The sequence below is a fragment of the Syngnathus acus genome, chromosome 8 (assembly GCF_901709675.1).
Source record: "Syngnathus acus chromosome 8, fSynAcu1.2, whole genome shotgun sequence".
NCBI classification, from domain to species: Eukaryota; Metazoa; Chordata; class Actinopteri; order Syngnathiformes; family Syngnathidae; genus Syngnathus; species Syngnathus acus.
The window spans coordinates 2,687,408-2,711,128 of NC_051093.1; the positions used below are offsets into that span (position 1 = coordinate 2,687,408).

At 49.8% G+C, this 23,721-nt stretch overlaps 1 protein-coding gene across 2 annotated transcripts in view; it reads right to left on the bottom strand.

The window, feature by feature from the left end:
• The window catches only part of LOC119126422 (RNA binding protein fox-1 homolog 3-like), a 156,447-nt gene that overhangs the window by 127,450 nt on the left and 5,276 nt on the right, over positions 1-23,721 (bottom strand). The window contains exons 1-2 of one of the 2 annotated variants that reach the window (XM_037257702.1): positions 12,045-12,121; positions 9,665-9,734 (exon numbers count right to left, since the gene is read on the bottom strand). The gene's annotated coding sequence lies outside the window, so the exon portion shown is untranslated. Of the gene's footprint in view, positions 1-9,664; positions 9,735-12,044; positions 12,122-23,721 lie in introns of those variants that run through there. The other variant, XM_037257700.1, reaches the window with a different exon arrangement.

Here is a 23,721-nt window from a genome sequence, read left to right on the forward strand (position 1 = left end):
TGCCACGGAGACACGTCCCCTCCCCGCCTGTCTCCCATGACGCTACGCGGCGCTTTCCAGCTCAAATCTATCTCTGCGCTGTGACGAATGAAAAGAATGACAAACATGGACTTTTAATCGGCCAAACAATCGGGGATAGGTCACCTCTCTGATTCAGGACGCATTTGCTGACTTTTTCAATCCGCCCTGTGAGCGGCTGCCACCCGGGGGTGGGGTGTAATTCCCTTCCTGCATTGGATGCGAAGCTTCCCTATTGGTCGAGGGTAAGAAAGGCCATATTGATCACAGAGGCGTGGCGCGAGAAACCAAAGATGTGAGCGTCTTTGCCATGTGTGATGGAGAAGGCGGGTTAAGGAAGAGGAAGCCCGGCTGTCCATGACTCACACACGTCCCGGCGTTTCCAATCGTCCCTCGCCATGGGGAGGGGCCGGGATCACACGCCGCAACAGTTGTGATTATAGCGCACCGCTGAGGGGGGGCGGACGGGTAGCGGGGGGCCGCGCAGCAACCCGGCAACCTTTCACTGCGCAGCGTCATGTTGTGAGATGAAAATACGTTGCGAGTTCTGAGCTGGAGCACAAAAGCTTTCATTGGTAGAAATTCCATCAATGGAGCATCATACGGAAAGGGCGGTTGATAATGAGCCACATGCTGCTTCACCACAAAGGTTATTTGGCCGGTCTGACCAGACTCGGCGTCGACCAGGAAGCCGATTGAATCCCGCGTCCCTTGTCCAGCAGGACGTGTCCACTACATGGCGTCACGTTCCGATTGGACGGCAAGCTCGATTCAGGCCCGACGAGGTAATCGGCGCACAAGCGTGAATAACGAGCGTCTGTCCTCGGAACCTCGGCGCATTAGCTGGCGCGATCGGTGAATGATGGAGAAAGCCATTAAAGCGCTCATAAAATTGCAAATGCCTCCCTCCAATGTTTTCCCGCTGCTCGCGATGATCCCCCGACACGCGTTCCTCCGTCCAATTCCCCGTCCGCCCGCCGCGTCGGCGCAACACTCGGCCAGATCCATCTTTTTCAATTACGCCACGAGAGGAGAAGAGCCGCCTTCTCTCGGTGCCCGCGGGGAGGGAAGCACTTTTTAGCCAGCATTAAAATGTATCGCCGCCATTCCGTATTAAAGCGCAATCTGTTGGATTAATCGGCCAGGGGGGCCCTCCCTGGAATCCCGCTCGCCTCTTGCGGGTAACAACGTGCACGAGACGTCGGAGTCGCGTTCGGAAATTGACGTCTCATTCGAAATGATCGGCATGTGCAGCTGCAGTGATGTTGGATGCGCGGATTTGCATTTCTGCTAAGCGGCATGTAAACAGATTGCGCATTATAGCATAGCCGATATTTGGACAAATTACGAGAAGTGTATATTGCCCTTCCCATTCATCAGTAAGCAGGAAGTAGCGCTCCATTTCCAAAAGGTTCCTGACCTGTCTGCTAATGTTTCACATGCAGACCGACGACCGAACGCCGACTGAATAATTAATCGCGGACTATGTCGCCTGATTAGCATATCCCGTGTCGCTAACACGCGGCCGCAGATGAAAGAGTTAAAGAAGCAAACGACTTCATTTCAAAACGAAATTTTATGCGGCGGCGGCGCTACGACTCCGCTCGGAGTCATTCAAAGCGACATCCATCTTTTATGGAGCCCGCACTGAGATTTGCTTTGTTGACGGGCCGTCCGTCCTCGCATCCTCTCGCGCTCCCATCCCACCAAGAAGCTGATCTCTTTCATCCGCACTTGATCTTTTTCCCTTTTATCGGCACATCCCCGCTGTTTTTTCCCCCGCTAGCCTCCCGACATCCCTCACGCTTACGACCGGCCTCTTGTCGAGCCGCTCCTCCTTTTTCTTCTCCATCTGACGAAGAAAGACTTCGAACTAGAAAGGCCGACGTATTGTTTGGTCATTTTTTTCCCACCGGCAGCAAGTGAGCAACACTCCTGAGAAGTTGGAGAGTCACGCCGGCAATACAACGTCACCAATTGCTGACTTATTGGCAGCCGCTGACCCCGGCTGTGACCGGCCAAAATCTGACTCCGACGGGCCAATGATCTGAACACGCCAACAATGCAAAACGAGACTTCCTGTCCATCCATCTTATTAGATCGTCCTCTAAAATGATCTTTATGTCTGACGGGCGTTAAGTGTGCATTTGTACCCAAACGGGCCGACAATCTGAAATATTAAACGTGTTCAATATTTATGACCAGAAATCTTCACGCGTGTGGGGAATGAGGAACACCGACAACTTTGGAGCCATTTGACTCCGGGGACTGTGGCGTGAACGGAATGTAGCCAAACAAAGAAAATCTCTCCAAACTAATTGTGTAGCAGGCCTCGGAGCAGTTATCATGAGATTCCCTCAAAATGTTCACCGCGTTATTGCTCGCTAACATTCCGGTCAGGCTCCGTCTCGGGAGGCCCCGAGTCGGACAACGGCGCTTTGCGGTGGGCCGGCTGTTTTCTCAGGCTGGCTGGTCAAATAAGATGATTATATAAATACGATTATTGACACAGACAGCCGTGGTGGTCTCGCGCCGCCTTTGTTGGCTTTGGCTATCAGCTACTTTCCACCAAAAGTGAAGAAAAGAAAGATTTGCTCGATTTATTTCTACCTACGCCGCCTTGTTGCCATAGAAACGATCCAATTGAAAAGTTGGACGGGACTTTTGAGTAGAAAATGACAAAAAGATTAGAGTTGAATTTGTTCCATGATTTTCAACAGATAGGCTTATTTAGGTCCGAAAGCCGCGTTTTTGTTGAAACCGTCCCAAGAATACGTAAAATTAGAAGGCGGAGTTGCTCTAATGAGACATCAAGTTGTTGGAAGATGGCATGAAGTTGTAAGCGCGGTTCTCTGACAGCGGCGTTGGAGCGCGACCACGTTGGCAGCGTGTCAGCGTTGATACGCCAAGTCACAATCTGTCTGAGCACGGCGGGAGATCATTACGCCGCACGCCTCGGCACTTTTAAACGTGTTTAGTATCTTGTAAGGCAATTTGAAACCGGGAGACGTGGGATAATATCCGCCGGGGGTTCGAGTCACCGCAAAGTGCCGCCTTGAGATCAATCTCATATCGACCATTGAAATGAATAAAAATACAATTCATTCATTCAACAAAAAAAAGACTTTATATCTTACAAACTAACCATAATTAGCAAAACGGTGTCTTGCTATTTGTAGTTAGTTCTTTCTTGGAGCAAACAAATCAATGGATAATTTCCCGTGGGCAGTTTTTCTTAAGATTAGCCACAAGTAATCATATTTCCAATGATCTCCAAAGACACTTAAAAGAAATGGAAATAAACGTGTTGGATCAATAATGTCTCATACTTGACGAAGCGCTGTGTAATTGAACAATTTATAAGGATAGCGACACGGCCACTATTTGTGAAATATTCCACTAATTGGCAGTGGTGGCGTGCGCACGGTAACAAAGATGATTTGATTCAATGCGGTCCAGTTGGCTCACACTTTTTGTCATGGTGCTATTTAGTTGGAGGCGAAAATGCATCAACGGAGTAAATAAAATGATGGAGAATAATATTAATAGTGTCACGCTCGCATGCAACCAAACAGGATTAATGTCAAGGAAGCAAAAGAAAAGCACAAACACTTTAGCCAACAGAAAAATAGTGGCCGGGTTGCCACGGTAACAGCGTAACAGGAAGAGGACATGATCAGAAGAATCGGCGACCGCTCCCCGCATCGTGAGGAGTCGGCGATTGATCATCGGCGGCGGCGTCACGCGACCATGTCTCGCTCGTTTCGGAACCGAACGGGGCATTTTTTGGGGAGGGCCTCATCATTCACGCTGTTTACGGCGTAAATATTTTAGCGGGGCGCGGTGACCCAGCCGCGCGCTAAATAGCCATTAATAATCATAAAGAGCGGGACGCCGCCCAGGCTAAGATTAATTGCGGGCCTTTCGCATGATGTTTTTGCTTTCGGGGCTGAACAGCGGGCAACCGAACATGACGGATTTTTTTTTTTTTTTTTTTTGCAACGTGCACATGTGATTTCAGGAGAAAGAATGTGAGGAAAGACTTCCAAAAAGCTCTTGGCATGGAAGCGAGGATGTGCATATGTTCGCTGCGACCATCCAAAAATGAAAAAAAAGAAACCAAACAAGATGTTTTGGTTTTTTTTTGTTGAAAATGGAAACCATTCCTGCCGTGTTCTTCCTTGTTTGTTTGTTTTCTTTTTTTGGGACTGTGGGGTGAATAAATGTTGCTGTTCTGTCTCCCGCAATGGTGAGACAAGCATGGGGATGAAAAAAAAAGGACGGTCCGTTGCCGCCGCCTGTTTGGCCTCCTTGCCAAGAGCGTCTTGGACACACCATGCAGGCGCCGTGCGGGTGAGCAGGCCGGCCGGAAAAGACGGCTTTCTTGGACGAGCCGGGTCCGGCCGGAGCCAAGCGGCGGGTGGTGGACTTTGGGGGCAGCGGGGAGGGGAAGGACCGGTAGTGTCAACTGGTCCTTTCCTGCCCAGCTGGACCAGCGTGGCAAGATTCTCATTTCCGTTTCCTCTAGTTCCACTCAGTCGGGAAAGCGAGAAGCGGGAGACACCCCGGACTGGTCGCCGGACAGATAAATATTCACACTGACAATAAGACAAAAAGTCGTCGTGTTTACGGCGCCGTCGAAGGGGCGCGAGTGACTCGGCACGACGCCGGCATCTGTTGATAAAAGCGCGGCACGACGCTGCTGCGCCGGTGTGGGCGTGCGGCAATTAGTTTAACGGTAGAAAGGAGATGCGCCGGCCAACTGCTGTCTGGACGTTTTAGCGAGCAGGTGCGAGCGGCCCCCTTACACGCACGCACTTTTGTTTGTTTGTGAAAAGGCGTCGGGAGCAGGTGGGATACGGCGCCGGGGCGCTTGCCAAGTCAAACGTCGTTTACGAGCGCATCTGCAGCTGCAATCGCCGTATTTAAATGTCTCGTGACGTCGCGAGATGCTTCGCCGAAGACAGCTGTGCATTTTTATGCCTTGTTTGTGCTTCAGCCACTTTTGTCCAATTATTCAAGAGCAAGAACAAAACTGAAAGGTAGCGAGATAAAACTTTCCGTTCTTAATGTCCCACCTGCTGGGTTCTGTGTGAAAGACACGTCATACGGAAACTCTGTGTGAAACGCTGTTGAGTCTTTACAGGAACGAGCTAATGGGCGGCTTTGCTTGAGCGTGAAGAGATAATTAGCACGGCCAGCCGCACGGAGGGAAGCCTAATGACTTCCGATAAGAGCGCCTCAACGTGGAGGACGACCATCACGTGGACAAACGCGCACATTAGCAAACACCCCCGGGGGCTACACGTCCCGATCGGGACACACCAAAGTGTGCTAGTGACTGAGTCACAACATTTTGCAATTGCTGTTTACCGTAGTGACTGGAAGAAAAAAAAAAAAACGTCACCGATTTTGAATAAGTGCCTACTGTTACAATTTTGACTCTCGTGACTGAAGCATAACGTGAATTTGCTTGACACTGGATGAGAAACGTGCAAAATGAGCCTTTTCTCCCCCCCCCTAAAGGCAATCGGGTATTAGCATTAGCCCCTCCCTCCGGAGCTGCAAAGCTAATACCGACATTCATTAGCATGCACAGTCAACAACAACAACACGGCGCCGATATTTACAGTCGCACGCCGGGGGAGCGAATAAACGGTGTGATTAACAAGTTTTCCTGACGCCCGGCGCGCGCCGAACACCGGGCGCCACCTCGCCGACTTAATGGCTCTTAATGGCTTCTTAACGACTTCTTAACGACTTCATCAGGAAGATCCTACAACAGCACGTACCGATGCGAGGGAGGCGGACCCCGGCCGGGCGGGGGGAGGGGCATTCACGCTTCAAAATAGACGTGGAACCCGACACGGAAAACCACGGGGAAAAACAGTGGACAGCTGTCAGTTGTGGTGACTGAGGGGCAACTTTTTGAGAGTTTTTGAAAACCTGCCCACTACACTGTGTGCGAAAGGCTGTCGTGCGACGACACATTGTGACATGCGGGGGCCGCCCCACTCGGGGGGTCGCCGTCACGCTGCACAAATCAGCTCGTCTGACGCGGAAATCCATGGCGGGGGTACAAAAAAAAAACGGCAGCCGGAGCGGTAAAAATGAGGAGCGGTGGCGGTCGACGTCGGGCCAACGCGGCGGCGTCACGCTCCGGTGGGAACATCGAAGTGACACGGCGGTGGCGTTGCGTAACCGGAATGAGCAAGCGAGCTGGGAGGAAAACCCACTCGGAGCTGATGCAAGCGGGGAAGTGCGCCGAGTTCAGCAGCTCATTACGGACCTTTCCGCACGACGCAAAGCGAGCAGAACCTTCCGGGTCATCCTCGTGTCACCGACGGTGTCGGCTGGGTTCAGACGATCGCAAACGATCTCCCCGTCCGAGCCGGTCCAAAAGCTCTTTTCATCCCGGCCTCGCTCGGATTACCGCGAGGCGCTTTGAAGACGTTTGGATGGGGCGGGGGGATGTTGATTAGGCAGACAGACGAGCGGCGGCGTCACTGGACTAAAAATAATTCTGGAGAGAAAAGGGAGCAAAGTAGGAAGAGTTTGTTTATCAGCCAAGAGACAACTGCGGATCCGAGACTCGTTCAAGGCCCGTGAAAGCAGCCTCCGAGATTTACTGGAACGGGAAAAGGAAAATCTTGCACACTGAGCCGAAACTCCCAAAGCGAACTAACCCAACCCTAATCCTGACCCTCATCTCCTTAAACTGAAGTCTCGCCCTAATCCCATCCGTGCATTTGTCTTATTGATATCTGGGTCAGGGGAAGAATCAAAACCACTTGGGCAGGAAAATATATTGGGGGTATGATTGATGGTCCAAAATATCCCCCCAAAAAAAGAATCAAACCACAAATAAATCCAGATTGGGGGACAACAGATTGCGACTGTAGTTGTGCCGCAATTGCCGCAGTCCCGACTTTCCTTGAAGTGCAAATGAAATCTCCCCAAGCGGGACAATTATGGGATTTGTGACCCAAACACTTGTGCTAAATTTAGCTCCCCCGGGCGGCCGTGTTTGACTTGCTATGTTGCGGCCGGCTTTGCTTGGCTTGCCTTTGTGAGTGTCGCTTGTGTGTGCTTACATAACGGCGAGGCTTCCAGGCTTCCGCTGCGAGCGTGGGCTTGCGGGGAAAAGTGCCGGTGGGAGAGAACGGAAGAACTACAGAGGAAGACAAAGACCCCCCTCCCCCGACCTCCCCACAACTCCCGCTCATTAGCTTAAGCGTGGTGTGCATGCTGCATGATAACATTTGAAGTTTAAAAAAAAAAAAAGCAAAGCTCCACTCTTACTTTCCTGCCATCTGTTCCACTTGGAGACGAGCTCGCCATTTCGACAACCCCCCCCATTCCACCCCCCTCCCGAAGCGGGACATTTCCCGCCTCCTCGTTCCGGAGTGCACCTTCTCCGTGATGCGGGCGCTTAGCATATCTAAATCCGTCGTGCCAAACACAATGTGACACGCTACAATTTGAGGTCGGCGTGCATAGAGAAAAAAAAAATAAAGGAAAAAAAAGCGGGATTACGGCGGCGATGATTGTCGGGGCGGCGTGGCGGTAATCACTTCCCCGCAGGAACACCGACAGTACGCGCTCTCGCGACTTGACCGCCGTCATTATCTCGTCTCTGGCTAAACAATGCCAAGTAGGAATGAAATAACAGCCTGAAGATGATTGCAACAAGTTAATCTGAGTTTGACAAAATCGTCTTTATTGACGCCAACAAAAGGTGCAGCAGGTGGAAAACTGACTCGGCTTCACTGCCTGACTGCTAGCTTGTATTACGATGACAAGCTTCAAATGTAGCATAACGCCGCTAATCGTACGTAACCTGACAACTAACAGCTTGAACCTAAAACTTTGACTACCTCCAAACTCTACTGCCCTCAAAACCCAAAACGTAATCGTAAACCCTAGCCCTGGACTTTGGTCCCAAAGCCCGAACCCTCTTGCACTGGCTCATTCATACAACAACTGTACTATGTCGATCCACTGAGGCATACGTCCTTCAAAAGCCGATGTCCTTACAAAGCGAGCTCTTAACTCTCCGCGTTGTTTACTGCCGACCCTCGAGCTCCCCCAAAGGAGGCGCGGCCCAGCTGACCCACGTGTGCGCGACCAGCGAGCGTCACAAATGGAAGTGTCTCCCGGAGTCATTATTTATGCGGGAACGCCCTTGGGGAGTCTTTGCACTTGTTTGCCGAGTCTGCGAGTAAATGAGCCGCTTGCTTCCAATTTGTCCTGGACCGGCAAGCCACACCGCCACCTTGGGCGTGCACGCGTGCTCGTGTTTGTGTGTCTGTGCGGGCCTACGCATTTGTTTAGAGAAGTGCCGGGAATCGACCTGGAACCGAAGGCGCAGAGGGTCTTCGGAGGCCGAGAGACAACATCAAGGACGAGGACAAAGTTACTGAGTGGCAACGACATGACAGATGACGAATAGTAGCAATGGCTGCAGGTAAATATTCAGAAATTACGTTTACAGAACAAAACGTATCTTAAAGATTGTAACAGGCTCTCCACTGGACCTCACCCAGGGCACCAGAAACTACAAGTAGCGAGAATCAAACATTCCGTCAGCTTTATGCAGGTTTAGATCATCTTCAACACAAAAGAAAATATGACTTTATTTGATCATGATTGGAGTTCTATGGGCCAAGACAAAGATCATCGTCTAGTAGCAACATGCTAACAGGTGCCTGCAGCCATGCAATGAACCACAATGCATTGTGGGAGAATCCAAAGCAGAACATGACAGCTGAGTGTGACATGGATTAGCACTAGCATCCGCATTAGCATTGTGTTCCTACTGAATTTAGATGGAAAGACTTTTGTAGGGCAAGCAAGTGATGAGATGGCGGGGGAAAAAAACGGAGCCATGCGATTAGGACGGAAACAAGTGCCGGAATCCTCTAACGAGCTCTCCCGCTAAAGCACTCCAACACCTCCTGGGCTTAATTGCCGGGAGGGAACATTATCCCGTCTGGCTCTGTGCCGGGATTGGCCGAACACACCTGCCGGATGCGCTCCCTCGCTCTCCCTCCACATTGATCCGTGTAATCCCCTCAGGCCCGTCTCCTGCCGAGAACCCGGTCCTTCATCTTCTCTGGGAACATCTCCCGCTCTTCAGGGGTGCGCCCCACAAATCCAGCAACCGGAGACGCTGGTCCAATCAGAACGCGGCAGTGCCGGGGAGGGTTGAGTGAAAAGATTTGATGGCCTACTTTCGGAATGGGCTACCCCAGAGAAAACCTTTTGTTTCTCAAGCGCCGAGTCATCACAACACAAGTTTCCTACTTGAGATGCACTCAAGAGCCAAATTACATCCTTGTTATCGTCACAGTTGCCACCGTCATAATCAGCAACGTCACAATCGGCATCGTGATGATTGATATGGTCACGATCGGAATCATCACGATCAGCATTGGCATCATTTACGTCACAATCACGATCATTCTCGTTCTCATCAGCGTGCTCATTATCGGCTTCACACTTATCGGAGTTCTAACTGTCAAGGCCATCGCCATTGTTATCGTCACTGGCATGGTCACCCGCACCATCCCGAACATCATTTCTATCATTATCATCCCCACCATCATCATTATCGCATCTTTGACCACATGATTTAACGTCCTACCTGTCTGAAGGTCTTCCAATTAACGGCGTAGGTCAGCAGACAGGTGGCGGGAAGTCCAGCGGCGATCCGTCTGTAAAGCACAAGAAGAGATAAGATGGCGGCATCCAATGTGGGGGAAATCAGGATTCAGGTTCAGAACCGCAACAGTTCCTCAAAGTACGTAATCTCAAGCCTCTCAAAGAATGATCAAAATCAATCGGCGATAACAACATGTGACAGTTGATCGAGCACATGCCAGTGGCACAGAGGTTTGACTCTACAGTTGATCGCATTTCATGTGCAACATTTCAAATCCTTATTTTCATTCGTTATCCTTGCCATGAGGTTTTCTCAAGGTCACGTCCGAGCATTGCGACCGCCCCCTTTGTGCTAGACAACAACACGCACTCCACTGGAGCTTCCGAAGATTGTCAATAACATGTGCGTGAGACACAAAGGTTGAGTGCAAACATGGCACGCAGACGCCTCGTAAAACTCATTCCGAGTGCGACTTAACGACCTCAACGTGAGCAGGGACACGGCGAGAGGGCAGTGAGGTTACACGCACAAACACACTCGTAGCAACATACAAATCATGCGAGCAGGAGGATAAACAAGAAATGGATGTAATCACTCATCGTTCCTGCTGGAGGACTGGGAACATGCTAATGTACAAAACCACGCTGCCCGCAGTCTCCTTGTGAGGAACACGTCCAGGAGAGCCTCTCTGTCCTTCACTTTTGGTTGGCGTCTTGCACACGACGTGTTTTTGACAGCGTCCTCTCTCTTCCTACTTTGTCACCTGCTCAGGTGTGCAGTTAAAAAAAACACTTTGCTCGCATCCATGGCGACCGGGCCGCTAATGTAACACGGCGTGATTAGCATATCATTTGCGACTCATCTTGGAGGCGGGCCTTTTATGGAAATGAGCACTTTGAACACGCTAAGATATGTGCAGGCGTGTTACGTTTGCATGAAGGTGACGCAAATGCGGGCTGAAGAGTGTGGATGGAAAAATGTCAACACAAGTCGGGCTTACCAATTCTATCAGCTTCATTAGCATATTGAATGGCGCCAGTAATTAGCAAGCGACGCCTTGGTGTCATGTGATTGTCACTAAGCGATTCCCTGTCTAATCGCGAGCGGTCGTCACCTCAAATGTTCCGACAACCGCCGTGGATGTGCGTCAACAGCAAGTAGCAGCGCAAACGGCAGCAAAGTTACATGCTAAGCTAACTAGCATGATAATAGAGTATGTCCCTGGTCTCTGCGTAGGCGGTCTGTATGTGACATTGACTGGCGACCAGTCCTTTGTTGGTCTATACTCTATGATTGATTGGCGACCAGTCGGTGTCTGGCGACCAGTCATTTGCCTATGCACACCCAACTTGGATGGATATGGTGGGCATCAACAACTGCTAGTTAGCAAGCGTTAGCAGTAGCATTTGATGACTGGCGCTCAGCCGGCTTCCGTCTGTCAGCTGTCAATCTGCATGACGCATCGCCGAAGGCAACGTACGCTTGATTGACAGCCGTCTCGACAGGTATCAACGGAATCTGCGACCAACATTATGCCGCCTGAGCTGCCACACTCCACCCCGTCTCCTTTTCGCTCGGCTCTCCCATTTTCTCACTGCCTTGTCTCATGTTAGCTCATTAGCTATGAGCTTGTTTGAAATGTTTTTAAAGTTTTCTGTTAACGTGTGTAAATATGATCAATGTACGTTCTTGGACACTTTTGTAAATTTGATCTAGCGAACATATTGGAAGAGGTTCGGACATTGGCGTATCAGGGACATGGCAGGCGAAAGACGCTTGTCCACGAATGCCCAACGGCGTCCCCTCCTCTGGGATTGACACCACGAACAGCGCGGGGGAGCTCCTCTCTGATCCGGGCAGGGGAAATCTCGGCGAGGCACCGGCAGACGGGAAGCCGAGCGCTCGGCGAGGACCCGCAGGGCGCTCTCTCTGTGCGGTTACCATGGAAACAGATGCGTGAGCCACAGTATGGGTAACTCTAATTCCTTAACTGCCCTGATGCGCAAGGTGGATCGTATCAAATATGAACCCCACTGGAGCCCTTTTCACGCTCCGGGCATGACACTATTCTTCGGCAGCAGATTTCAATTACACACAAAAGAGTCGCCGGAGCGAGACAATGTCGTGTCTGTAACGTGTTGGGACTTATTTTGTGTTATATTACATACAAATCGTGACAAAAACAGTCCGATGGTCTCGGTGTGTTCCTGGCCTTATACTCTGTAAAGGTTGCCAGCGTCTGCCATATTTGGAAGCGTTTGCCGGTTCTGGATGGGATGAAGACATCTGCACGAGTCCCTCAGAAAGGCTTGACGGATCTGTAGCGTACGAGCGCTCTTGCTTACCATGATGCAAAACTTACTGGCGTGTGAGGAGCGTGTCATCAGTGACAGCGGATCACAAGACCGGCGGTGCCTCAGGTACCTGTCGGAATTTCGACACCCCTTCACCGCCGCCCGCCCGCCCGCCTCCTTCCGTCGACGGCTTGGCTCCTTCCCAAGCAGCAGATTGGCGCCGTCGCCGGAGTAACGGCTCACAGATGGAGCGGCGCGGCTCGCCGAGGACGCCTGACAGGATCAATCCCGGGGCTCGTTCGCTTGCAGTCAATTAAGCCGTGTTAGTTTTGACAGGAGCCACGGGCCAAATAACAGCCGTCAGCCTCGACGAGTGAAAATATTGGGACCAAACACGGCGAAGAGACGGAGGGAAAAAATAGAAACAGATGCTCCACTGTAGCATTTGTTAGGAGGAGGAGGAGGCTGAGGAGGGAGCTCGATGCCGACTGACGGGCCGACCCGAGCGAGGCTTTCATTAGTTAAACTCGATGTGCCCTCGGGCCGTTTGCTGCGAGAACATATCGGCTCCAATCACCGCGTCCGTCGACTGCCAAAGTCAAATTTAGTACATCTGCAACGAGATCGAGGGGGTGCAAACTTTCGAGGTCAAGGATCATGTATGCTCATTTTCTCCGCACTTTGGTCAGAAAGTGGAGTTTTTGGTGAAATGTTCTACTGCTGATTTCTAGAATGGAAAGAAAATAAACTTTCTGGTCTGAGACAATATTTTGTACATTTTGACTAATCTAAAACCAGATCAAAGCACAAAAGTATATCGACAGTTTTTTTTGCATCTCGTTTACTTGACGATCTCGAACTTCCCCCCACCCGCTGACTCTTGTGAAGGTAAAGCGGCTGTATGAAGACGTTCACAGCAATACATGCTAACTTTTTTTTTCTCAAACAAAAGCATCAAAGCCAGTCTGGGTAGTAAGTAAAAGAAACAAGGTTAACGTGCTGTAAGCAGGCCATGCGTGTTTCTCCTAATAAGACAAATGACTGTGAAGTGAAGACAATAGAAGCGCGGCGCCACCTACTGAGAGACGAGGTGGAGACGAGCGCTTTTGAAACCTTCGGAAAGACAGCGCAACTCTTTGATTAGGACGCGGAGGTAGGATGCCGTGGGCGATGGGCTGAAAACGCTTGGCATCTGCTCGCAACACACACGCACGCACACACACACACACACACACGTGTAAACGTGTTCCCCACACTACACAACCCGCTTTGAAGGGTTATCAAGGCCGCTGGTTAATGATGTCCCTGGCTTTCTTAGCGACGAGCGCCTCCACGGGGCGGAATGGAGCCCTTTAATTAGTTTGCAAACAGGCCAATTAAATGTTCTTCCTTCCCAGTCGTTCGCAGTGGGACAAAAGCAGCCCAGAGGCCAGTCCAGAGATGGCGGGAACCTTCGCTGTCATCAACGCAAAAAAAAATTACCATCAACATTTGCGGCTGTACTTCATTTGATCTGCATCCACAAAAGATGATGTCATCGCTGTTTGGCAGGTTTGCCAGATGAACAAAGGCAATCCGCAAAATTGGGTCAGGAGCACCGCTGCTTTTTTGGGAGGGGGGGCACAGCAAAGTCTGAAGAAAGCAATTTGAAGGACTCATAAATTACCATGGCAACACCCCATGAATTATCCTTTGAAGTCTAAAGTCTAAGCCAAAAGTCTTAAATACATGAAATTTGGTAGACTGGTCTAACGTGTAGACGCAAAAAAAAGGTCTCAAGAAGCCATGCCTGAAAAGACACCTAAAGTTGGCTACGCTTGTTTGAAGCCGCCATGTTGCAGTCACGGCCACTCCCAGATTTTGCAGAAAATTCAGCCCCCAACATGTGTCACTTAGCAACATGAAATTTGGTGGGCGCATCCACAATGAGTCCACCTCCCAAAAAGTCTCAAGAAACCATGCACAAAAAGACAGAAGAAGGCTGCCATTTTGCTTTGTATCCTCCGGTGTTTTTAATTCTTGTGTGTGCTTTTAAAGCGCATTATCATTCTCATCATAGTTGGAGCATTATTTGTATTCTTTTCAATCCATTCCAGCGCTTAGCTCCAGGCTAGCCGCCCGTTAGCGAGGCGCCGGCAGGACTTTACGCGTTGCGGCACTTTCCCCAAGCACAAAGAAGTCAATTTGTCATCCAGTGAAGAGGTTGAACCTTTAATTAAAGTGGAGAGCCGCCACCCGCGCCGCCGCCCTCGCTCCCCCAACCGCCGCCATCGGGGCCCCGGCTAAATGTCAGCTGATAAATAACGACAGCGGATGTGAAGAGGAGCTCCCTCCACTCGGGGTATAAAGGTCACGCACATTAGCGGCGTAAGTGCATATCAATATGTTAAATAGGTTCAATTGTGTACATTGATGAAATGAGCTGATTGCGCGCTGGACCGTTGACTCTCGCAAGAATGTGACATCATTAAGGTGCCGCGCGATCGGCCCGATCGATGCAAGTGACACTTTGCGAGGGATGCCACGGAAGCGGCTATTAGCAGCCGTTGGCTAATGAGCCGGCCCGCGCCGCCGCGCGTTCCAGTAGTTTCCCGACCTGCCGCTTTTATGACCCACCTTGACTCAACACAAACAATTGCGAGAAAACTCGTTTTTCTGCTGAGTCGGAAAAGCAGTTTTGTACTTTCAAACAAGAGCTAGGTTGCCAAATAAGAGGTTGGGTTTCGAGTCAGAGGGTTTCAAAACTGATACCCTAATCTGAAAGAATAGCTGGAAATAATAATGTATATGGATGCGGAATCTATGCACATTTATTTTTTTAACGTGTTTTTGTTTTGGATAAAAGGTTCAGTAAATTCTTGTAAGGTTTCCAGTTTTTGATGCCCCCTGCTGTTTTGGCATGCACCTTTTCTCATGCCATCCGTGCCTTCATGCTAATGCGGCTCGTAGGCATGGGCGCTACATCAAAGCCACCTGTGTAGCATGCACACATTAGCAGCTTGCTGTCAGCCTTAATGAGGCTGCATCCCCTTGACCCTCCCCCTCCCCCCTACAATTAATTGACTCAGGGAGGGGGGGGGGGGGGCGTGGGGGTCAACGATGCTATTCATCTTCAGTAGATTCAATTTGGTCCTCATTGATTGGCTGCTCGTGTTTGCTCTGGTCAAGCATGGCATGTATGCTAGTAGCGTTTCATTGAAAGCCTAATTCAGATTTTACACACAACTTCCAAACATTAACCCTCGTTTGAAACGCCAATCGCGTCTCGCAAGTTCACCTCATGTTGTTGGACGCGTTTGCTTGATAGTTTGGAGATATTTTTAATTGAATGACGCACATTTGATTCAGGTCGGCCTCCTCCTCGTTGCCTTTGCCCGAGGCGCCCGGCTGAACTTGCCGGCGGCGGCGCGTTGGCTCCGTGTGAATCTTCGATGCCGTCAAGACGAGCTCGACAGAGAATCTTGGATTGGCAGCCGTTCACGTCCAACTCACGCAAGGTCAAGTCTTCGGTTTATGTTTTTCTTTGTCATGTTTGTTCAATTCGGCACATTTTATTTTATATATTTTCTCTTGTACATTTTTGTATTTATTTGACTGGCGTGCGTTTTAATCCTGTTTGTTGTGGGATGCCGTCTCCGTATTCGGCACATATGCCGGCGGAGTTTCCCGGAGATGAAGCCAGCGGGGCGTCACTTTGTCAGCCGAGCGTTTAATCAGTGAGAGCAAACACACAAAGTGGCGAAAAGGAACGTGTTGCCATGGAGACTAATATGCTCACAACTAAAGACGTGGCGAGTGGCATTTAGGAACAAGCCGGGCCCATTGTGGCGGCGCCCGACATAACGAGCCGGCGTGGGAACGGATTTCCGTGTCAACGACAAACATTTGACAACTGGTGGGGATTCCGCCGCCATCAGAGGCAGGAACTTTCTAGAAGCAACAAAACATCAATTAAAAAATCTTTTGTGGTTCGACTCACAATAGCGAATTGGCTTCAAGGTCTGAAAGTTTCTCGTTTAGGTAGGAAGAGCGAGGCGCTTTTAATGAACTTTTTATGTTGTCGTCAAAGACGAACATTGGCCGCACTTGAACGGCCTTCCTTCGGTGGCGCCGGTTGAAGGTGCTGAACTTTATGTGACGAGGTTGTTCCGCCATCTGATAACGTGTGGCACTCAATCTGCAGCGTAGGCCGTAAAAGCGAAATAAAGCCGCCAAGCGCCGCTCAGAGGTGACCTTTTATTTTTGCGACGCCGCAAATTAACCAACATCAACACTTGGCCGCCGGCGTCGGCACCGCGTTCCGCGATCGGAGGTCAAACGGTTGCCCGTTGGATTCGATGCGTATCGGGGAGCTCGGCCGCCGCCGTCATCGAACGCCGGGCGGGTGACGCCCCCGTCGCGCACCCGAGGAGGCGTCGATGGGATCGAGTGAGTGTCCGTGCTTATCGCCACAACATCGAGTCACCTTGTTCTTCTACTTTTGTTCTCAGCCAAAGAGCTCTCAACCTGATGCGCAGCCGATGAAAGCGTCCGTCTGAGGCGGCGTGGCCAGCGTGCTAATTAGCTCCTCAACATGATTGACTGCGGTGACCAAATTTTGTGAAATCAGATTGTATTGGAATTTGTTATGATAGAGTGAATTGGAATGAATCATCTTGATTCTGAGGAGAGAGCTGCAACTCATAGCAGCGTAGAGTTTCCTGATTCAATTGAATCTTATATCAGGATTGGAATCAGATTGAAGTGAATCATATCGCTAATTCGTATTAACACATCATTGAAGTGCATCGTATTGAGTTGTAATTCGATTGACTAAAATAAATTGTATTGTTTTGAATCATAACCAGACTGAATGATTCCAACTGGGTCATGATGTCATGGGAGTCAATTATAGATGAGTCATATTACATTCCGAGTGGAAATCGGAGTGCGTATCGTTTTCCTTGCACCGCATCTCTGCTTGCTGTTTGGTCAGAGAGGACCAATGACGGATATGGACGGAAGGTAAGAACACAAGCCGGTGTGTGTGTGTGTGTGTGTGTGTGTGTGTGTGTGTGTGTGTGTGTGTGTGTGTGTGTGTGTGTGTGTGTGTGTGTGTGTGTGTGTGTGTGTGTGTGTGTGTGTTTATGCGCGTTATCAGTTTGGAGTGAAAAGGTGACGCTATTGACACCAGACTAAGCCACTTGACGCCGCGATCGATGGGAGCTGCGCTCGGGCTGAGAGCGCCGTGGTCCCGCCTGTGCTTCCGCTTGTGCTTACTTTCAGCTTCCAGATGCCCGAATGGACTTTACTGCTTCACTCCAAACGGCTCAATAATACAATAAAAAGACACCAATGCTAACTCAGCAAACAGTGGGGGAAAAAAATACAAGCACAACTCACTGACCTTTGAGAGCCGCCATAGCCAAACGCAGTTTCAGTTTCACTGTTTGAAGTTGAAACCGGCCAGGCAAGCTGAGAGGAGCATTTTTGATTGGCTTTGGACTTAAATTACAAACAAACGTCAAGCGCATCACAAATGAGATGTCATTAGTTAACTGACAATATTGGCAGTAAATCCACTATTGACGTTCTGTGTGGCTTAACAATTTCGAATTGAGAATTCCCCCGGCGCCAGATTGCAGAGTCACTGGGAATGATGCCACGGCGACGTCGCCGTGTGAGCAATGGCGGCCTTTTACACGCCAACGTTCCTCCTAAAAGCCTTTAGCATCCATCTCGAGATCCATCTCGAAGGCGACCGCGCAAGCTGTCATCAACGTGGGTTCAAGGGCGAAATCAATCAGGGCGAGATCCCGGAGACATCCCCGTTGGGGGTGATCACACCAACAGCCTGACTCATTACATTAACAGCTGCCTGACAACATGAATCATCACCTGGTCACATATCAATTCCTTAACAGGACCTAGCGTTAGCATTCCAAGGTAGTATTGGCTAATTTCACCAGTCAGGGTTTGCTAGATTAATGAATGGCGAGAAAGTGTCGGCGTGATGGCGGCAAGACGGGAGGAAATAATCTATACAAAACAGAGTGTCCGATGTTTGGGACCATTTCACACTTGCGAAATGTCAAGAGAAGCTAACGCATATAGCGGATGTTAGCTAAGTTAATATAGCTTGCCATCACTGATTCGTAAATTCTGCAAACCCCCGGCAAGTGATTAAAAATAGGCTCAGACAGAGGTCGACCATTCGAGTGAACAAAGGAATGAGTAATGGGCTCATTCATTTCAGACCCAGAGACGTCACACCAATCAACTCAACATGCAGACAAAGCAAGCTGACTCGACACTCAATGTACACGTCACGCATACTACACAGCTGGGCATTGTTTCTGTTTGAGATTAATTTACTAAAAAATATGTTAGTCTACAAGGCTAATGGCGGCTAATATTGATGAACATTCTAGAAAATGTTAGTGCGCAGAGCTAGCGACTGCTAATATTTGAAGTCGGAGTAGGAATTTGATTGAATGTTCCATCCGGGGAGATTTTTTCTGAGGCATCGCCACACACCCAAATGATGTTCTGAATCTCAATCTCTCCGCTGACCCTGTGACTCGTCTTCTCTTGTCAAATACAGCAAAAATATAACCGTCCCCCCCTCCTCAGCCACTCTCGCCGGCTCCCCAAAAAGCGTCGAAGCTGCAAATGCGTCATGGCTGCGTGTCCTCCATTCTTATGAGTCGCTGTGGCAGCTGCCACTGGATCAGCACAATTTGGAGAGTTCACCAAAAGCTGAATATTCTCCAAGCTTCGTTCCCAAGACCCGTTGGGGATAACCCCCCCTTCCAACCAATCAAGTGAACCAAAGTTCCTTCGTGTACCGACGGACTATTTGTGTAGATCCGCTCAGACCTCAGAAACACTGATTTTCCATCTGGTCGACTTGTTGCGGTGTCTCACCGGTATGTAGACACTTTAATCTTCATCGCGCGACCTTCACCTTCCTCCAACTAAACTCCCGTGCCCCACCCCTCGGGCACCTTCCTTCAAACAGCCCCCACCGCGCTGGCGCCCAGGGACTCTCCGCCAATCAAGCACAGGAAGGTCAATCAAAGCAAAGCAGGCTTCATTCTCTGACTGATACGTCCAACGTTCCCTTGGCGGCCATTTTAGCAATTTAGACAAGTCTGAGGGGAGCGTGCTCCGGCGCCCCCTAATCCTGACACCAGAGAGCGCTTGATGAAGCTCTGATTAGCAGGGATGGAGTGCGGCCTCATCTCCAATCACCGCATTTGATGTCCCACCTGAAACATTGGTTCCCGGCAACTTGTTTCTTTTTTTTTCTGCCTTTGTCTTTGTGAGGCTTTTGTTTTTGTGAGCACGGTCCCGTGAGCGTCCCGGAATGAATTAAACATTATGAACTCGCAAGGAAAGAAGGAAAGAAGGGAGGGAGCGAGGAAGGAAGGAAGGAAGGAAGGAAGGAAGGAAGGAAGGAAGGAAGGAAGGAAGGAAGGAAGGAAGGAAGGAAGGAAGGAAGGAAGGGCACAGTGGCTCCTGTAAGCTTTGATCGCTCCAAAGGAGACTTTGGGAAGGGGTGGGGGGCTCTTTTGGAGGAAGATCAGATCCGTACAGACTTGTTTCTACGCAATCCACTTTTGAACCGACCAATCAGAGACCAGAATAGATGACGTGCGAAAAAGAAACCAAACGTGAGAACCAAATTGAACCTTGGTCAGGATGGCAAATGCGGCGTATGGAAAACAATCTGGTCTCGGTCAGGAGACAATTTATTAGGAACCCTGACGAAGCGCCTCATCTCCGGATGCCCTTTGGCTCAGCCAATCAGGATGAAGGTTACGACCGGGCTTACTTTGTCAAAAGTAGACGAGCCGTTACAAACGGACTCCATCCATCCTGGGGCCACCGCATGGTGCACGAGGGGGGGCTTGTTATCCCGCTTTGTTATCCCAGCCTCGCTCCATCACGGCTGCCGTTATTTGCCACTTTGATCCATGGAGGAAAAAGCTGCAAAGGCGGCCCAGAAGGAAGCAAAGCGCGCTCTCCGTCACGCCGGCATCAAGGCCGCTATCGACTGCAGATCACTCTCATTCCGCCTCGGTGGACCTCCGCAAATCACTGCTCCCCAACTCAATGAACTCCCAGCAACCTCCATGGCCGTGGTTCTCAAACTGGGCCCCTAGCTGCACATGTGTTCACATGGACCAGATCCAGAAAAAAGGGAAAAGAAACCCCATTGCAAATTTTCATTTCGATCATGCGTAGCCAAACTTTGCCCCTTCTCGGAATGCGCAAACAGTAAATTACACACAAGGCAAATCAATAAAAATAAATCCTTCCTCAGTAGATGGAAGATTAATGATCTCCCAAGTTATTAGCACGCTTGCATTGCAGGTTGACTGACTCAACAAGGTCACGTCATTTCAACGTTTCTTTTTTTTTTTTTGGCTGTCAAATTTCAAAACTGGCCAAATATCATGTTAAGAGTTCAATTGTGCAAATGCCTCTTAAAAAAAATCATATTAAATCCGCCCAGCAACGCAAGAGCAGATAAGGGCGGATATCAGCGGGGCGAGCCGTTCCCCGGAGATGAAAGTCGGCAACCGGGAGGGAGCGTCCAAAAGTCTCGTTGTGTTTCTTGGGGATGACGGCGGTGGGATTTGGAAGGCTTGCCTTGGCAATTCCATTCTTTTATGTCGCGTCCTTTATCCGCCGTGATTTAGCGTGGCTTGAGCGGCGCACGTGTGATGAATGAGCGCTCCTGGCGAGGTGTCAAGGCCAGGGCGGTGACGGAAGAAGGGGGGGGGGGGGCGACTATACCTCCGCTAGCATTCTCATCCCCCCCCACATTACATTCTGTAGCTTCCTGTCCCTGCATCATTCGCGCTACCTCGACAAAGGAAAATGGCTTCTTGCACTTTACCGAGCATTCCTCACATTTGGCATCTTTGTCCCCCAACCAAAGGAATCTTTCTAATTCCTCGCTACCAATGTCAGAAAAATTGTACAGCTTGCATCTGATTTGTGGCGCAAATACCGCCCAACTTGATTTTCTGAAATTGCCGACAACAGTAGAAACCGGCTGCGAATTTTGACATCAGTCAAACTTTACTTGTTTTCGCCCCAAGTTGATAAAGTATCATTAAATATAAAGCAAAAAAAAACAGCAGGAAACTTAGTTATGTAGTGTTTCTTTTTCTATCTTAAACTCTTCCGATCAGACATTTGAAATATGAATATTTGATCAGAATTGTGCCTGTGGGGCTGCCAACAGAACGTCGCACTGTTCAACAGCACCAAACTTTATTTGGGTTATGAAAAACAGAATTAGCATTTTGTCTGACGCCAGCGAGCGGGACTGAGGGCAGCTGTCAAGCAGACTGAAAATCGTGTCGCGCTTTTGCGGCAACGCCGCCACGAGGCCTCGGTGGAGGGGCACGGAAATCCCGCTCTGGCTTTTTTTTTGGCAAAGTCAAATACTCAAATGGCTTTCCGTTTGTTCGCCAGTCGAATCCAGAGTGGGATTTCCATAGACGGGCCTTGGGTTGCATGTGAAGGATGCAGACTAAACGCTGGAAGCGTTTTCCGTCCAAACACGAAGGACGCGTGAGAAGCGGCGCCGCCGCTCCAAGTTTGTCCATTAAGACCAGATCAGTCGTGCGCCAAGGACAAGCGCGGCAAGGTCGCCTTGGCTTCACGTTTGCTCGTTTTCAATTAGGTTTTTCTTTTTTTTTTCTTTTTCTTGGCACTGACAAGCCATCCATTTCAAGTATAGCCGCCAAAATCGGCACACGTCGACATCACAGCCAATCACACGCTCGGCGACCAATCAATCAGGTACAACCGCGAAGAGTGGAAATTTCCGTTTGTCATGCGCGTGTGAACAGACAAGTGTATGAACGAGTCGGATCGACGGCGTTTCCATGTGACCGGACAGACATGTCATGTCTGTGAAATGCCGAACAAATGATTTGCCTCACGAGATGACGTGAACAGGAAGACACGCGAGCGGCCAGGTACAGCATAACCATGAATCCAATTTCTCATTCAAAAGTGGATTCAGAATGGATTCAAAATTAGATGCAAACTTGATCCACTGTTGGAAAGGTGGAGAGCGTACATGCTGATTGCTTTCTAACTAACACGTCAGCCACAGTGTGATGCGTCCGCTAACTAAAGACGGCCGTCAAGTGTCCAAACCAGGAGATGCTATTTTCCCTCCCTCACACGAACGGCTCGCGTCTGATTAGAGAAGCAGACACGCGGCGAGTGATTCGGATTGCTTCATAACCACAAAGCGGCGGCCGGCGCTGACGTCCGCGCCGGGTCTTGCCGGGATTGACGGTAATGTGCAAGTAATCAGCCTGTTCTGACCCACCTTGTCCTCTGCCGGGATTTATAGCAGCCAATTACTGATCTCTATTACCCGCCGCGCCCCGGGGGATGGAAATCAGACACGCGCGCTGTCTGTCCGTCTGTCTGTCAGGCAGTCTGTCTTTCTCCCCCCCCTACCCTCCCTGCAGCCCGACGGACGACCCGTAAGAATATGCGGTCGAGAAGTCAGTCTGTCTAAACATTGCCTATAGCGACTGAAGCTTGACAACATACCAAACATAGAAAAATAATGTGTTAAGAACATACATTATTTATTTCATGTTAAATGTCACGTACGCTAACAAATGCTCCTCGATCTTTTATGCTGGAAAACTCAGCATTCCCTAACAGCAAGCAATTTTTTTTTCTACGTCGCTGCCAATTTGCCTCCATCTTGAAAGGAAGCGGCGAGGGGGAGTAAACAAGCGGGCCGCTGCGCGGCCTCACTCAGGTTGCGGGCGGCCGGGTCGCACGGGTTCAGCGGCGCAATCACAACAGACGGCGGCATCTCATCGCGACGACATCCCATTCCGACGGCGTTCCGTCTGGACGGGAGCGATCCCGCCGTGCATATTAGTTCCGAGAGGACGCGTTTGGCCCCGATGGAGGCGCCGAAGCACACCGACGAACAAAACATTCCCACCCCCGCACACGCCGAGACTCATATTTGTGATTGGCATGCAGAACACGATTCACAATCAACTTCTGTGCTCCCAAAGTGGACTGAAACGGATTCACATTGGACCAGAACATCCCAAAGTGGATTGAAATGCCCTTCAAATGTGATTAAAAAAAAATTGAATGTTGTCTTGGTGACACAGAATGTTCCCAGAGTTGACAAAAATGTTCTAAAGCCAGAAAAAAAATTCTCAAAAGAAAGGTCCTAAATGCCCAACAGACACAACAATGTTCCCAACGACCAAAAAGCAAAATAAATGGAGCAAAGTGTTCTAAATTGGCTCACAATGTCCCTATAGTTGGGCTTTTAAGAATATAGTAATCCATAAATTAACATATCAAATGCCATAACTTTGAAAGGTGATGACGATGCCGAATGTGGCGCACAACAGGAAGACTCCGAGACATCGGAGGTGTGCCTTTATACTCCTTCCATATTTTTTTAATCGACTGGAACTGAAAGATTGATTTATGCTCCGTTCTTGCATGCGTGCATCTTGCTCAACATGCAGAAGACGCTCGGACGGCATCGTCGGGCTGGAAACGAAGTCCCAGAACCAGTCGACAACAATAACTTGAAAAGTCCGATTTGAAAGTTGCAAAGTACAGACTAGCAGGAGAGGCTTCGGTGGTGGCTGCTTGCTCATTCGAAGCACCTGTGCGCTCAGGTGAGCAGCGTGAGGGCTGAGCCAATCATAGAGCAGGATGGAACTGAGAATTTCTTTCTTG